Below are 12,381 nucleotides of genomic sequence, written 5' to 3'. Positions count from 1 at the left end.
TCCTTCTCGGATAGTGTTGTAGAAAGCGCCACTGCCTCCTAAAACATTGTGTGGTGGGTAGATTCATTTCCTTCTGACCTACGATTGAGATGGCCTAGAAGTGGATGGCATAGAAGTGGTTCATCAAAGGTAGTGTAAGGATCTTGGCTATGCCCAATAGTCTTTTTTCGCTTTCACTTCATGGTTGATGAGGACTTGTTGGCCATCCTTTTCGAGACCTAGTACTATGGAAAATATTGTTTAGCCCTAGCTAAATGGCACCCCAATTTTGATGCTAGCCAAGAGCTCTAAAGCCTGGCCTTGATGTTGGTATAGCTATCATGCTTACCACTAGAATTTTGGGATGAAAAAACCTGCAAAAATCTAGATTAGTTTTTGCTAAATTATGTGTGAATGTTACCATTAATAGGACACTCCTGACCACGATCACATCGTCTATTAAGTGGGGGGGGGGGAGAAATTCCAGACTATTGAGTACAAGAACAATGGCCTGATCATGTGATGACGAATTGCAATGACCTATTACAAAAGGATAAGAAAAAGGTGGGCTTGCTAGGTATCGTGAAGCCTAACACAGTGCTAAGGGAATCTTCGATTACTTCTATGGGGGTAGAAGTTGAGAAGGAGGCTAACCCAAAAAGTCAAATCACAAAGAAAAGAGACGAGAAAGATAAGGATGTGAAAGTTGACCATTTGGATGTGTCACCAAGTGGAGTAGGGAAAATGGGACTAACATGGAGGAATATCCTTTTAGGAAGGAGATTGATGACCTCTTGAAATACCCAGCTATGGGAGGGGAATTGCAAACTAGACCTTGGAAGAAGGTGAGATTGGGACCCCTAGGGGAGATTAGATGGTAGAAGAAATTACAAAAAATATTGTAACTGAGAGCCAAGTGAAGTTGGTCAGGACTCCCATGGGATCCCCAATAATTTTAGCCTAGAAACAGACCATAGTGTTGGTAACGCCCATCAAGAACTCCTTACTGCTAATGGAGGTTATATGAATTTCCTACGATGGAGAAACTATAAATATTGCTAATAGTCCCCACTGGAGAAATGTAACCCTGAAAAGGCCCAAATTGGTGACTCCAGAGGAAGTCATTGCCAAAGTTATGAGAAGTATTGAGGTAGATGAGCATATGATGGCCTCTTAGCCCCTTCCTCTCCTCAAACAAGTGTTATGGGAGATTAGGAATTCCCTGAAAAGAAGACTAGGGGTGGAAAGAAAGTGGATGTGGGGATAACAAATATTGTGGGATGTCCTAATAGCAAAACAACATAAATGAAGCAAGCAGAAAGGCAGGTGGCCAGTGGAAGACAACTTACACTAGAGATAATCAAGAAAGGTGAGAAATGAAATTCCTTTCTTATAATATTAGGGGTTGAATAACTCCTAGAAATAGTATGCTCTTAAGCAATGTATTCTAGTTGAAAGGTAGATTGTAAACTCATTCAGGAAACTAAGATGACTAACCAAAATTTTACTAAGTTGGCTGATAAGTTATGGCCTGGGACTACCTTCTATCATTCAAAAGTAGAAGGGCTCTCAGGAGGTATAGCAACTAGACTATTAGAGAGGTCCATAAAGAAAAGAACTTCATGATTACGGAGTTCAGCAATAGCAAAATATTGTGGAACCTAGTTAACATTTATGCTCTGAATGCCAAGGCCAAAAGAAGTGAAGCATGGGGAAGGGTGGGAGGAATATTGGGAAATATGAAGGATAAAAATATTATGTGCATGGGGGACTTTAACACCCCCTTATACCCTTGAAAAAAGCTGGGGGGGACAATGACTTCTCGGAAAGCATGTAGGATCTCTTAGATTTTTTATGAACACCTATTATCTCATGGATGTTGAACTATAAGGTAACCCCTTCACTTGGACCAATAACAGGAAGGGTAAGGATTTGATCCAAGTGAGATTGGATAGACTCCTAGTTTCAGGGGACTAGCCATATCTCATCACATCCTCTCTTGTTAGCCTTTCAAGAACCATCTCTTACCACTCCCCGCTTATGTTCAATTGGGAGAATGGTATAGTGAGTGGGCCTAAAACTTTTAGATATGAAATTATGTGGCAATCTCAGCCAGACTTTATAAATAAGGTGGAAGAATGATGGAATATCAGGGTGGATGGGACTACAATGTTTAGGCTTACCCAGAAACTGGATAATGTTAGGAGGAATGTAAAGGAATGGGCAAAGAGATATTTTGGGGATGTGTTCAAAATCAAAAGAGATATTGAAGAGGAACTTAAGAGGCTATAAGCAGCTATGGCAGTTGGGAATGATATGAAGGCTACCACCCAAGAGGAGGAGTGTTCTAAGGGGAGGTGGAAGGAAACTATTAACAATGAGGAGGTCTTCTGGAAGCAAAGATTCCTTAATTCTTGGCTTTCTAAAGGTGACAGGAATACCTCTTTCTTCCATAGATCGGCTTCAAAACACACACACACACACAAAAAAAAAAAAAAAACACCATTACCTCCCTTGAAGAGGAGGGAGGAAGGGCCTGGAAGGAGTAGGAGGATATGAGAAAACATGCTGTTGAGTTCTTCATGGATGCCTACCAAAGGGAGGATAGGAGGAACAATGATATAATTAGGAGAAATATGCTCAATACCATCCCAACTATGTTGGGAAATGAAGAAAATTATAAGCTAAGGGAGAAATTCTTAGAAGAAGAGGTGAAGAAAGTTGTGTTTTCTATGAAGACCTTTAAGGCTCTGGACCCTGATGGCTTCCCACTGGCCTTCTTTCAACATTTCTAGGAAGTCATTAAAAATCAGCTAGTTTGGGCCACTAGGGACATGATCAAAACTAGGAAAATGCTAAGAAGGATCAATAAAACCTTTATTGTTCTCATACCTAAGATCCAAACACCCAGAAACATAAGGGATTTTAGACCAATCAGTCTTTGCAATACCATTTATAAAGTCTTATCCAAGGTGTTGGTCAATAGGATTAAACTCTTTCTAGAAATGGTTATCGATGGCCCATATAAGGGACTTGTCCTAGGTTGACAAATCCTAGATGTTGTCATTACCACCTATGAAATCATTCACTCAATGGAAAAAAGTAGATGATCAGGAATGGCCCTTAAATTAGATATTTCAAAGTCCTATGATAGAGTCAATTGGACCTTCCTTTATGATGTTTTGGAATAGGTGGGGTTCAGAAAGGACATAGTGAATGTCATAAGAAATATGGTGGAAACCACACAGTATGAGGTGTTACTCAATGGGACCCCCTAAGGTAACTTTCAAGTTGGTAGAGGCCTGAGACAAGGTGACCCTCTATCCCCTTACCTTTTCATTATGGTGGCTGAAGTGTTGGGAAGGTTAGTTTGCAGGTTGGTAGAGTTGGGTGACATAAAAGGTATCCAACCTGCTACTGCACTAACTCCTGAGGTTATACATCAATTCATAGATGACAATTTCCTATTTGGAAAATCCTCTATCTAGGAGGCTAGAGCTTGAAGGAATATACTCACTACCTATGAGGATTGTTAAGGTTAGCATATCAGCCTGGTAAAAGTAAGGTCTATTTTTTTAACACTCTTGAAGTCTTGCAGGTTAGGATTAAAAATATCTTGGGCTGTCACTCTGCAAACCTCTCGGACACCTACCTAGGTCTCCCTCTGATGATCAAGGATGTTTCCACCACTTTCTGGAACACTATTCTAAAAGGATGCAAAAGAAGCTTGCTGGGTAGAAAGGTAAAATACTGAGCAATGTGGGGAAACTCCAACTACTAGTGGCATCTCTATAGGGTATACCTATCTAGTTTCTTTCAATTTTCAAGATTAATTAGAGTATGGCTGAAAAACTTGAAAAATTGCGAAGGAACTTCCTATGGTCTAGTACGAAGGAGAGAAACAAGTTGAACCTTATTAATTGGGAGATTGTTTGTAAACCCAAAGAGAGGGGGGGTTAGGAATAAGAAGAATTGTTGATTTGAATAAAGCACTACTCACAAAAATGGGGTGGAGATTGTTGGAAAACAAAATTGGGTGGGGGAGAATCATGAGGGTCAAATAACTTGCCAACACCCATTTTAGGTATAATCTCCTCAATAATGACCTCCCAAGCAGCTCTAAGGTTTGGAATAGCATCCTTAAGAATACGTCCCTTCTAAGGAAAGGGGTGAGATGGTTGGTGGGAAATGGTAAAAGAATAAGATTCTAGGAAGACAATTGGATAGGGGGGACCACTAATCTACAACAAGTTCAGTAGCCTATAGGAACCTTTTAAAAAATGGTAGGAGAGAAGGTGGCTAACTATATTGATGTCCAAAGGAAATGGAAACACCTATCCATTGATGATATTCCTAACAGAGAGAACCCCCTGGTTAAAGAATTGGAGGAACTGATAAGCTACCACAAATTCCCCTTGCATGCTCAACCTAATAAGGTGGTTTGGGATAGGAGGACTAATGGTTAGTTCTCAGTTAATTCTAGCTACCACCTTATATTTGAAAAGGATTAGACCCCCATTAGCTAGACAAAGATCTGGAATAGTCACTTGCTGCCAAAAGTTACATCAATATGAGTTGCATCACACTTTCAGGGAAGGAAATGTGGTGGTAGATGTTATGGCAAGCTTGGGATTTGAATTAGATAGCCTAAAAAGTTGGACGAATACTGAAATACTACCAAATTACATAAATTCCCTCATAAATAGGGAAAGGACCCCTCTATATTATGTTTGATGATTACCAAAATTCATAGAACTTGCATTTTTGGTAGCTTTCCTAATAAAATGATGGTTATGATCATCTTAAATATGACAAGACATTTAGCAGGGATCAATTATGTGCATTTCATCATGCAAGGGCACAGAGAAAGGAAGGAAATTAATAACCTCAACTTTAAAAAAAGATCTATCATTTTTTGTGGTATGGGATGATTACGAAAAAAGTCATCATTAGTATTACTATCAGATCATTAAGGTATGATCAGATCATTTTACACTCTTCATAATGATGTTTTAAGATGGCCTGAACATTCTGGATATTACATCTCTGTGAAGAGTAAGGCATAAGCCATTTTAACCGTCGGACCACCATTTTTAGCCTTACTTCTACAATTTCCTGGGTGGTGTTTTCTTGTAAATAAAAATCACAAAGCTCGTGGAAAGTGATATCGTTGAGGAGAAACTTCTCATGGCTGGGAACCTTAATAGTCTAGAGCTCACAAAGATGCAGGATTTCTCCAAAAGGTAGGCAGCTTGGATAATATTGAGGGAAGGGGGGTTTGTCCCATACATGTAGGCCATAACTAGCTATGACGAGAATTATTCTCAACAATTCATCAGTAGCTAGAAGGATAAAAGGGTCACAATCAATGGTATCACCTTCCAGGTGAACAAGGAGACCATAGCTATGGCGATAAGCCTTGACATAACTGGTACGAAGTGGCAGAAGATCACGAAGGTGACAGATGAACCTAGTATGTCTAGTTTTTTCAGAGGCAATGAAGCCCCAGATAGGTATTGTGGCAGTTTTCAAAGGGATGAGTTATCGGAGCCCTAAGACGACATGTTCCTAGTCATAATGAAGTATCTCACCCTAGAAGGTAGATGTGGTGTGTATTGTTTTTACCATTTCCCTTTACTTAATCACTATCGTAATAGGGAGTTAGTATGCATTCCCTTTTTTCTAACGCATGTCCTAGAAGAGATAGTTATGGATGTCAAGGAGGAAAAAAAGAAAGGGGTTAATTTCACCATTTTGTACCAAGGGCTTATGTTCCATTTATTTCACTTCCACCTAGCCCTTTTCCCTCCCAGAGTCATAGCCATTTATAATTTCCTCCCCAATGGTGCTCCCTTCATCTTGAGTTTGTGGGTGGTAGCTATGCCCCTACTCCACTAACTTCACCATGCCAAACCCTGGTCAAGAGTAGGAAAAACAAAACCCTAGTTTTGGAGCCGATTGCCAATAAAAAAGTTAAAATTGAAAAGAGGGTGGAAATGGAGATTGGGGAATTAGATGATGAGTGTTGTGGTAACAAAAGAAGATTGGGTAGGCTTGTTAAGACCAAGGGTAGATTTAAACAAATGGTCAGATACTCTCGAGAGGAAGAGGAGGAGGAAGGGACTAATTCAGAGGAGAGTGTTGAGATCTTAGGGAATGACAAGGAGAAGTTGAAGGAGGATACTCATAACAAAGAGGAGGAGAAATGGGATGACACTATAGATGCTACATGGGATTTTGAGGCAAAAAACCCTACCAAGGACCCTTCCCAAGACCCCACCCATATTTTTACCACTTTCACCCTATTATTTGTTGCTAACCAAATAGACCCCAAGGCTAACAAAGCCTCCCCTAACACTATTTATTCCCCTATAAGGCTTGATGGTTTGGAAATCTTAAGGGCTCCCACTAACAATTTGGATGTGCAAGATAAGAGGAATTCCCCTATGAATTGCAACAAAGAACTAAAGACAGGTACTGCGGAGGAGGTGGCAGTTACTCCCAAAGACATCCAGGAACTAAAGGACCAGTGTCAAGCATTGGAGGAAGGGTTCACCCTCTTCTCCAAATCCTCCCTGAAGGTGGCACATGCGATGAAAACCACCCTCCAACTACTAGCTTATGAGGAGGAGGAAGGCCTAGGTAAAGATGATTCAAAACTACTCTACAATTTCCTTGTGGAGTATTGGGCTAAGGTTCTGTTGGATGTGAAAGGCAAGAAGAAAGATGTCAATTAGTGGTCTTTCTAGTGCCTAGTGTTTTTTGGTTATCTGTTGGCAGTTTCTTTCCATCTAAGTTTAGATGGCTTTGTTTTTTGGTGGAACTTGGGTTTAGGTTGTGGGTGGTATGATGCATTGACCACCTACATGCCTTTTGTTAATCTGTTAAACTTTGTTAGTTTTAAGAACATGAACTCTAGTACCTTTATCTTACTATTGTTTTTGATGTCATGTGTTAAGGGGTTTGTCTAGTTTTCTGTTGGTGTTTTGCTGGTAGTTACACCACTATTGTATAGGGCAAGCCCCCTTGTTTTGGTTGCTTTTATATCAAAAATAATTTAGTGCAATACATTCAAATAATTAATTATGTAAACAATTTTCTATTGAATTTTAACTATTACATTTTTCACAAATGACTAAAAAAAAATATTTTTAAAGGTTAAAGGTCAAAAGGATTGAATTTTATATTTGTTAAATTATATAAGGGAATTTAGAAAGTTTGATAAAATATTATCAAAACAATGCCAAAGCAAGGACCCCATTGGATACAAAGGAATGTAAGATGGAAAAACAAGGCCTACTAGTGATGACAAATGTTTAAAATTTATATGCACAAAAGATGACCATTTGGTTATAAAGTTAGTTTTCATATTTCAATCTTCAAATAATGTTTTATTTATTGCATTAGAACTAAGTTAAATAGTTATTTTAATTTACACAAATTGATACTTTATTTTCAATATTGATTATAAATGAGTTTTAATTTAGGATGATTATTATTCATTTGACCTATGTTATTGACACAAAGCAATGGTGTCAAAAACTTTGAGGGTAGATATGAAATGATAGATTATAGGAATATGATTTATGTGGAAAAAATCTATAGGGAGAAAAGTAAAGCACTCTAAAATATGAACTAATTATATTATTAATGTTGGTGTAATTAAATATTCACTAATTACACTTACTTAAGCCTACTTAGGATAATGCATTGCATAGTAGTTTGTGATCAAGACACTTAGGAGTTTGCACCTCAATTAAACACATGGTTTAGGAGAATTCCACACTAGGTGGTCATAGTTGTTATCTCATTCCACCTTTGGTGCACTTATCACATTATTATCCTCATCATTGCACATACTTCATTGCATAATGGAGGATGGTCCACCTTTGGTGGACATGTGATTCCACCTTGTGTGGGTGATAGCTTATCTTCTCTTGATCATTGTCTCTATCGCCTCTCCTATATAAGAAGGCCTATTATGTACATTTTAAATCAATCCATTAGATGTCAATCAAGTCCATTATCAATAATAGCATTCTTGCATCCTCATGCAATTGTCTTGCCAATCTCTTGTGCATGTTATCTTGATCTTTCATTTGATCTTGGGGGTGTTGTAGAGTCACCTAAAACTCTAACATGGTATCAGAGCTCTCAAGGTGTGAAGGCCTCTTCTCAAGAAGTGCAATCTTGGCTTGACTTATTGTTGGTGTAGCATTAGCAATTTGGACATCACAATTTGGAGAAGATTTAGGGATTCATATTTTGTGACCTTCTATTACAAGAAAAAATTGGAGTTTGTTGGTGCAAAATAGAGGTTGGCATCATATAGAGAAGGTCCAAAAACCCCTAAATTGAATTTTGTTTCATCCAAATCAAACATCTGAGGCCAAATCTAGAGCCATTTGATTTTTGAAGGTGCGGCAATGGCGATTCAAAAAAAATAATTTCAAAGGTGATTTTCAAACAATGATATCTCCCTCATATGGACTCCTTTTTTCGAGCAATTTTTTTTTTGTTTTGGGGTAGAATTTCACAATCTACACAGAGGTGTAGGTGATTTTCGATCTCTTTCTCTGAAATTTTTTTGGAAATCACAAATCCCATTTTTTGCAACTTTTAAGACTTTATTTGGACACATCCGATAACATTTTCAAGTGCAATTTTTTTTGAAAGTGCATGATTTTTCCTCTACTTTCAAGATTTGTAATTAGATTTTAGTGATTTGGAGTGGACATATTACTTTCAGAAATAAGTCTTTTTTGGCTATATTTGCACTTGATGAATACTTGGATTTCATTTTTTTTAATTGAATCAATAATTTGAAGGAGTTATCAGTTGATTTATCTCATTCTTTGGGTTCATTATGAATTTTTCAAAAGTTCCATTACTCACTCCATATAACTATCATGAATGGAAATGAGCAGTTTCTAATTAGTTGATGAGTATTGGATTGCTTAGAATAATTCTTGGACAAGATCTAGAACTAGCTATAGGTGTTGCAAAAAGAAGGAAATGATTTGATAGAAGGGATAAAGCACTTGACTCTCTTAGATCTACAACATTGGAAGGAATCTGTGGTAAACCTGATAGAATAAGAAAATTCAATTTGGAGAATGAGTTTATAGGTTTAAATCTGTATGATTTTGACAATATTCAAGACTTTTTCTCTAAGTTCAATTCCATTAGATTGGAGCTTTCTAATTGTGGTATAACTAAAGATGATGAGCAATTGATATTATCTATTCTTTCCAAGCTAGGTCCAGAATATTCAATCTTTGTTTCCACATTCTATGCTACTATGGATGCTCTTGGTAGTGCATACAAAATTCCTTCTCTTGATGAATTTGCAGCTCAGCTCACAAGAAAAGTTAGCACACATGGGTCAATTGAAGCCTTCCAAGTATCAAGCATTGGTTGCAAATGACTCCTCTCCAAAGGCTCCCAAAGAAAAGGGAAACAAACAACAAAAGGATCCTAAGCAACATGAAAAAGGTGACGACTCTTCTTCACAACATGATATTGAATCCAAGTCCTCTTCAAGAAAGGAAACATCTAGAAGAAAGAGAAATAAATGTGCTTATTGAAAAAAGTTAGGACATGATGAGCATAAATGTTTCCATAAGAATATTGATGAACTCATTCACATTCTTCAAAAGAAAAATATCCAGTTGCCCTCATCAGTGTCTTCTCCTTCTTCTCAATATCAGGTAGCTTCTACATCTACATCATCATCCAAAGGTAAAAGACAAGCACTCATTGCTTCCATGCATCCTGAGAAATGTAATGCCTTCTTGATTCAGGTGCATCACATCATATGGCATCTTCTATGGATACATTTTCTTCTATTGAGACTTGTACTTCTCCACATATATTGATGGGTAATAATACATACATGAAGGTTTATGGGAAAGGTTCTATTCCTATGGGAGAGGATACATTTAATAATGTTCTTTGTGTACCATCCTTGACCACTAATCTCTTTTCCATTTACCAAATTACTCGTGGGGCACATGGTAAAATTGTTAAGTTCACTCCTAATTATGTCTATATTAGGGACATGGAGACTAGAGATGTCATAGCTATGGGAATTTTTGATCATACATCATGCTTGTATTATTTTGCAATGTTGTTGATAATGATGATGATATTCATGATGTACCTAACCCTTTATCAAGGTTGAATAATTCATGTGAGGAGAGCATTGGACACGTGAATCATTTTGTTCTTAAGACAGGTGTTGAACTTCCTACTCCTCCACCTCCTGCTTCTTCAGACATTAGTTCTACTATTTAGCAAGATGATATTTATGCTTCAAATCTTATAGTGTGGGATGAATTCTTGGATAGTCTTTCAAATGAGTCTCATAATGCAGATTCGATTAATACATCTGATGGGGTTTCTCTTCGAGACACTTCTTCACCTTCTTTGGAGATTGGATTTCCCAACTCTTCATGTTCTCTTGTTTTTTCACATCTCATAGGTTAGCTTGATGGTGTGACCGAATATTTGAGCTTGGAGACACCTATTTATTCTTCAAAGATGCATACATGGAGACCTTCTTCCTCCTTCCTCACTTTTTACATGGAGTAGCTTCTTCATCATTTGATGTATTTATCTCTTCCTAAGGGGAGACATGTTTTTTGTAAGTATTGGATTATATTTTACTTGCAGGTACTCTTCATCTGCATTGGAGCTTCTTCATTATGGGGGGGATATCATGTCTCCTTATTTCCTTCCTATGGGGGGATCATTCTTTGTATATACATGATGTATGCAATTTTTGGGGGGTCTTGAGTACTCTATCCATCGATGCATCTTGTTTTCATCTCTCTTTTTGGAGGAGGGTTTTTCCCATGAGATTTTATCTCTCCCTCCACTTTATGAGAGATTGCATTTCATGTATTGCTTTTCATATTGTACATGGGTACCTAAAATGGCCTAGTAGTTGGGACCCATCTTGCATTGTGAGTTTAAGTGCATTCTCCTAAGTTGCACTTAAAGGGAGGTGTTGGTGTAATTAAAAATTCATTAACTACACTTACTTAAGCTTACTTAGGATAATGCATTGCATAGTAGTTTGTGATTGAGATACTTATGAGTTCGCACCTCAATTAAACACATGGTGTAGGAGAATTCCACTCTAGGTGGTCATAGTTGTTATCTCATTCCACCTTTAGTGTACTTATCACATTATCATCCTCATCATTGCACATATTGCATTGCATAATGGAGAATGATCCACCTTTGGTGGACATGTGATTCCACCTTGTGTGGCTGATAGCTTATCTTCTCCTTATCATTGTCTCTTATAGTCTCTCCTATATAAGGAGGCCTATTATGTACATTTTAAATCAATCCATTGGATGCCAATCAAGTCCATTATCAATAATAGCATTCTTGGATCTTCATGCAATTGTCTTGCCAATATCTTGTGGATGTTATGTTGGACTTTCATTTGACCTTGGGGGTGTTGTAGAGTCGCCTAAAACTCTAACAATTAACAACAAAAATTATAGTGCAATATTAATCCATATAGTGAATAATTACCAATATATTAAAATAGAGAAATTTAAGAACACTACATTATCCTTGAACTAATCATATAATCCATATACAACTTTGCAGACATCTAAAACTAGACAATTCATTTTAATCTCATTAGCCTTCGCCATTTTTCTTCTTTGCATATCAATTAATTAACTTTTAATTAATTAATTAAACTATATTTTCCTATACAAATTCATTAATTTTTATTGTTCAATTTTTCCCCCTCGAACGTTAATTAAATAATTTTACTATTGAATTTATTTCCTCACATGATTAAATAATTTTCCAAATTTTTTTAATTAGCTAACACTTCCTCTCAAAATCAAATAAATCCCCACCTCAAATAAATATTTGTATTTTATTTATTTCCTTTTAGTATTACATTGTTTATCATTCTACCTCATCAATTCATGCACAATTTCATATCCTCCCCTCTCTCAAGTTTTCTGATTTGTTAATCTTGTTGGAATACTTTTAGTATAATTAAGAAGGGAGGGAAGGGGGGGGGTGTGTGTGAATCAGTTATCCAAGGTCTAGATGTATAAATAAAACTTTTCATAGCTTAGTGAACCCATAAAACATTTATATTCATGCATGCATCCATAAGATTATGCAATCCCTTTAAAGATTGTAGGTTACTATCAAATCAACTTATAGAAATAAAAATATGAAACATAACTGATTCATCAACACACTTTGACACATTGATTTATGTAGAAACACAATTTGGGAAAAACCACCAGTAACATGCTACTCTTTTTCACTCTTCTAAAGTGATGCCCTATGAAAGGCCACCCCTGTTAAAGGTTACAATACACACTGTTAAATGTGACCTTGTTAAATGATTTCAAT

The sequence above is a fragment of the Cupressus sempervirens genome, chromosome 11, assembly GCF_028749045.1.
Source record: "Cupressus sempervirens isolate cs-2001-9-10 chromosome 11, ASM2874904v1, whole genome shotgun sequence".
Taxonomy (NCBI): domain Eukaryota; kingdom Viridiplantae; phylum Streptophyta; class Pinopsida; order Cupressales; family Cupressaceae; genus Cupressus; species Cupressus sempervirens.
The sequence above is the reverse complement of the archived record's forward strand: the minus strand, read 5'-3'. Positions refer to the sequence as shown.